The sequence below is a fragment of the Belonocnema kinseyi genome, chromosome 9 (assembly GCF_010883055.1).
Source record: "Belonocnema kinseyi isolate 2016_QV_RU_SX_M_011 chromosome 9, B_treatae_v1, whole genome shotgun sequence".
In the NCBI taxonomy this organism is placed as follows: domain Eukaryota; kingdom Metazoa; phylum Arthropoda; class Insecta; order Hymenoptera; family Cynipidae; genus Belonocnema; species Belonocnema kinseyi.
The window spans coordinates 9,428,139-9,434,278 of record NC_046665.1 but is presented as its reverse complement, the minus strand read 5'-3'; positions in this window follow the sequence as shown (position 1 = coordinate 9,434,278).

The following is a 6,140-nucleotide window of genomic DNA, read 5'->3' as shown; positions in this document are numbered from 1 at the left end:
ATGTGGACTGTGACTGCACCATATATCTAATCGGGAGTGGTGCTGACTGAAAACAGATGATTTGGAGCGATTCGCGCGCCATCTGTTGGTCATTCTAAGGACATATTGAACTACCCTCGTATCTTGAAACTCTTTAAGAACAATGCCAGTGAACTCTAACTTTTTTTCAATGTCAGTTCTTGCACATGTATTAAAATTTAGCTCTCTTTTCGACTCAATTTCTTTTTTTAACCTTTTTCAGTTAATTTTTCTGTAATATTTAATGTAGGTTATGGTTATGGTCAGAGGTTCAACATTTTCAATGACTTTGTTTTCTTGAAATTCCTAATATTCTTCATTAAAAAGATATCTAGAATACTAGGTCTTCCCTTTTTATGGAAGTGTGTTGGGTATTCTGGAGCAGCAATTTGTTCTTTCTTATTTATACATTAATTTAAAAGCTCTTTTCCACTAGTATTGTTAGTATAGCAGTTTCAGTGCATGCTCCTAGCATTGAAATCGCCCATAAATATTACTTTATTATTCCTTTTAGATCATAATAATATTGATTTAGGACAGCTTTCAGTTTTTTACATTACATTGATTTGGTTTAGTTTTTTATTCATCTCTAACAGAAGTTTTCCAGTTTTAGGAATTCTTTCATTTCTTTCCTTCCTCTCTCTCGACATCTTTAACGTTTTCTTTTACTGCATCGTTGTAATTCGTGTTTTGGGATCAAGTTGCATTGTACGATGTAGCTTTCCTATGCGGATGTAGCCTTGGCTCCGGAATTTCGTTGTAATTTATACTTTTTTTATGCTTTCAGCTCGATTTTTCTGATTGACTCTGCTTTCGTCAAGTTTAGAAAAAACTGAGCATTTTCTGACAATAACAAAGTCTGAGCATTTTACAATATCCCGTATCCCCGTATTTGGTTTAAATTCAACCTCCAAAACTGGTAGATTTCATTTCCTTCCTTCTTGTAATCTTCTTTTATTTTAGTGTAAATAGCTGTGCGGTTTCCTCTCATCCTGATTTCCATATCATTAGTTATAGTTTTTTTTACTTCATCTAACGAATTCATATGATTATGGACATAGCTATCGACAACAATGGGTAGTATTTTTTCCTTCCTCATACTTTGTACTTTTGAAGGGCTTTCTTTCTAATCATCATTGTCAATGGAATCATCATCTGACAGCGTCTTACACTTGTTGCTAGTTTTGATTTCAAAACTTTTTTCATTTTTAGAGTGTTTCTGAGTTTTTCGCCTCTTTCTTGAGTGATTTGCATATATCCATTTATCTAAAGGCTTTATTTTCTCAGCTTGGAAACTCATGTTGATTTCTTAGCTATTCACAAGATATAAAATTTCTTCCATTTATAACAGTTTCTCCACAATAAAATCTTCTCATTCGTCACTTATTGACTGTTTGTACACAGCATACACAAATCGAAAATAACACGTCCGCCTGGTACAATTGCTCGATGAAGACAACAAACCGTTTAATTTCCAACTAAGGAGATGAATTTTTTACTAAAATTTTGAATCTTCAACAAAAAATGCATTTTTAAAACTTTAAAACCTATTTGTTGAATTCTTAACCAAAAAGAATAATTTTTATGCAAAAAAAGAAAATAATTTTGTACAAAAAAAAAACGGTTTTTTAACAAAATTCAAGAAATCTCAACCAAAAACTTTGATTTTCAACTAAGAAAGAGGAATTTCTAAATAAAAAGATTAATTCACTACCAAAAAGATGAACTTATTCATGATCTGGAAACGTACGAAAAACTTTACCATATTTACTTTTAGAAAAAAAAATTTCTCCAAATTCTAAAAGGTTAATATATGTATGGCTTTACTTTGACGCCCCCTTCCATTACCAACAGTAAGTTGTGCGCAAATTGATAGTGATGCAGTAAATTAGATTAATGTCTGATCAGCCAATTTACCTGGACACGTCGGTGGAGAAATTCGAACGCTTAGTGAGAGGTTTACCTTCGAAAGAAAATCCAATTCAAAATCCTTTTTAAGTGGACAAAGTAAGATAATTCAACACTTCGACGCCGACGCAAAGTACTACGTCTAGTGTCTCGAATTTTTCTATTTGCGCCAGTTGATTAGCAAATATCGATGACCAAAGAAATCGTGTTTAGCAAGATACGAATCCCCGTCAAGTGGATCTTTTTTTGAAATGGCAAGCAGGGAAATGGAAAGACATTAGAAAAAGCTAACTGGACCCTGGAAGCCATTAAATTCTCTACTGCAACTTAGTAATACCGTTAATCTATTCAAGATACCAAGATACCACCATCAATTATCAAAATCTGACTCCAGAAGAGCGGATTATGAAACCCCAAATCTAAAGAGCCAGCAAACACCAACTGATGAGGGTTCCTGGGAGAGACTTCAAATTCTAACCTGGAGCAAGCAATGGCCTTTTGATGATCAGCGAGAACAGACGGTGAGACGAAATGATTGTGAACATTTTAGATAACTAGCAACGCAAACAAATTTCGCAAATGGATAATCTACGACGCCTGACCCATTCCACATCATGCCTGACCTCAGCAAATGAATCACAGATTTTAACGGGAAATAAGGTCTCGGCGCTGCTAGAGAATGGATCGAATATTCACAAAGGATGACTGTATTGCACCGATGGCCAGAAGGAGTGGCTTTGGAATATGCTCGTAATCATCTTAAAGGAGGTGCATTACAAAGGTATACAGCACGATCTCTTGATTTAAAAACTGGGGGATATTTTGGAGCAGCGTTTAAGAAGACTTTTGTCGACTCTGAGACATTAAAATAAAAATGAAGAAAAATGACTAAAAGGGCTCAACGTTAAGGAGAATCTTTAATGTCTTATTTTTTGGGAAAAAGTGGGTTATGTCAGAAACTACAATTGTCCGTAGAAGAAACCAAAGCGCAAATTCTTATTTGAATGTGCTCAAAAGATGTATCATAAACCTTAACAGCAAAAACCCATACACATATAGATAATCCGTTACATTATCTGCAACGTCAGGAAAAACTAATGAAGCAGCAAATAGAAAGAATTCGAAAAAATGAAACGGGAGAACCTAAGTGTTGCAATTGCAACACTTATGGTCACATTGCTAAGGACTGCCTTGAACCAGTCAAAGAAATGGAGTGTACCAACTTTAAGAAAAAGAGTCACATAAGAAGACACTGCACTTCACAACTACAATCGAAACAAGCAGGTATACGGGGCAAAATTCGTCAAGTGTAACCGCCTAAAAACTTTTTGTCTCCGATTTCCTTGAAAGTTCGCGAAATTATTATCCTAGTTAACCTCTTTTAATTCTCCTAAGAGAATGTCTCTAGTACGACGGGTTGTCAGTATACAGGGGCTCGAATTTTCAGCCTTTTACCGCGCAAACTGATACTCAATTAACCATAACTTGTACAAACTATTTTTGAGTTGTCTTCCAAGTGCGGCCGTTAATTTTCTTTCCAAAATTATGTTTAACAGAAAACTTGATTTTTTCCCTTTAAATGAGTCATCGTCGAAAGTGGGACGAAAGAAATTGGTAAAGGTATATAACACTTCTTGCGCGCGGCTTCTACGTCGCGAGCGCCCATGCTTCAAATTAAGAATGTACGGTTTTCTAACAACAAAACTCATTGTCAGTTATTATAATTGCCCGTTATTTTTCGATCATGAATTGCTTTTATGCGATGCAGCTTAGGCTTATTTCGACGTCATAATACTGCAGGTTTGTGCTTTCCCGTATATTATTTATTCTCATTTACTTTTCTCATTATTCAAAATAGAAATAGTATTGCATGAACACTATATGTCGAACACTTACCTATCTTCTGTGCTTGAGCTTGCATTGTTATTCAGTGCCTCAACTTAGCTTTTTCTTTTGCTTAATTTTCAATCATGCCAAGAAGGACCAGTTTGGGTGGTTGTTGTTACAATCCTTTTTCTAAGGAAAATCACAAGCTTGATCCGTGAAGTTTAAGAACAATTTCTGCAACTTTTAAAAAAAAAGTATCCCAGTATACCCATTGATGCGAAACTGTGTGTAAATTACAGAAAAGAAATTTCTCAATTTGCATTGCTATCCCCTTTGCATTCTCATACTAATCCAAAAATTGAGGATGCTTCAGTGATCAACGATAATTCACCTCCTATTCTCGTGAATGGCATTTTAATGGAAGATGACCATATCTTTGACGATTCTTCGACATCCAAGATTGAAAAATATAAAACTGATTGTTCTGATAAAAATCATTAAGCCGGAATGGAGGTTCTTGAACAAATAAAAGAAAAACTTCAAAAATCTGCAAGTCATTCAGAAAAAGTTAGTGAAAATTTGGTCAAAAAATTTTACCTTGATAATGAGAATAGTCATATGATGCTTGGCATGAAAGATTTCGTTTCCGTAAAAAAAGATGATGGCTCCCGTGAACACGTTAAAAAAAAGTTAATTCTGTCAAATCTTTCTGAATTATATGCAAATTTTAAGGCTCAGCATCCTACAGTTAAAATTTGCTTATCGAAATTTTCTCAGCTTAGACCCCGAAATTGCATACTTGCTGGAGCCAGTGGTACGCATACTGTTTGTGTTTTGTGTCCATCATGAAAGCGTCAATCTAATGCTAGATGCTGTAGATTTAAAAGAAGCAACCTTCGAAAATTTTTGACTTATGATGCTATGCACAGCATTATGTGTAGCGTTTCGACTTCAGAATGCTACTTGAATTAATGCACTGCGTGTCCTGGTACAAGCGCACTTAAGGACTTTATAACATCAGTTCTCGCAAACCAGTGCAAAAATATTTTTGAAATTAAAACAATGTTACTCATTTAACATTTCAAAATACTTTTTCAATAACTTTCTATAAATACTAAAGACAAAATATGATTTATATGGTCTTACAATAATCCTGGCAAAGTGGAATATATCTTAGTTTTGAATTTGAATGAAAAGTAAAATATGATTCTTTAAGTTTATTGTCGAAAACAAATTGACAATATCATTAATGGAATGTAAAAATCCTGGAGGAAAATTGTAATAGTATTAAGTTTAAACTTACCATGTGAAAACTTACGCATATGAATATATAATGGATAAAATGGATTTCTAATTGAATTTAACTAAATTTACATTTGAAACCATTTTATTTAATAATCAGTGAAAAGTAAAAATAAAAATGTCTTTAATTGCTCTCATTTATCATTATATACTTTCAAGTCTTTAAAACAAAGATGTTAAAAAATTGATTATATTTACATCTTGGACGCTTTATAAAATTTTAATTTATATTTGTTCCTCTGAAAAAATACTTTTTTTCAACGATTTGAATTATTGAATAAACTATTTTTAATGTTCTTTACATATTTTTATGTTACATGTTCATGGATAAAAATTTATTATAATTTCAATTCCATTTTCCTTATTATATTCAATAGTGTAAGTACTCGTTAAACGCTCAAATATTACGTTTGAACTTGTATACTATATTAAAACATTTTCACAAAACTATATATTTTATTGATATAAATATTATTTACTGCGTTTTCAGATATAAAAAGGATTATATTAAACTTTTTATTCAAATTCCAATCTAATATTCCACTTTAACAATTTTATTGGGTGACGCTTTTATTCATCTTTTTCATTAGTACTTATATACATCGTTTGGAAAATTGTTGTGAAAAATAAAATGAATAAAATTCTTTTCATTTCAATATTTTTTTACGAAAACAACATTTTGTTCATTACAAAATTTTAAAAAAGTTGTCTACTCCCATTGCTTACAATGCAAAAACAGGGAGTGATGAGACAACTAGCGCTGCGCTGAAGATATTAGGAATTAACCAACTTAGGACACTAAGGGATCGCCATTTTTTGTTCAGTTTCACAGGGCTGCTTAGACTGACAAATCACATTAGCACCAACTTAAACAGAAAAAAATCAACTGCATTAGCGCTCCTGGGCCTGGAAAAGGCTTATGATACCTCAAAGGCAGAACATTAGTGGTACCTGTCAAAGAAGTTAAATCAAACGAACATAAAGTACTAGGCAGTCTGATAAGTCCCTGAAAAATGAAACACGGAGACGTTTTTTGGCCAAAGTCGGTTTTATTTTTCAACATACTCTCCTTTTAGGTCGATACA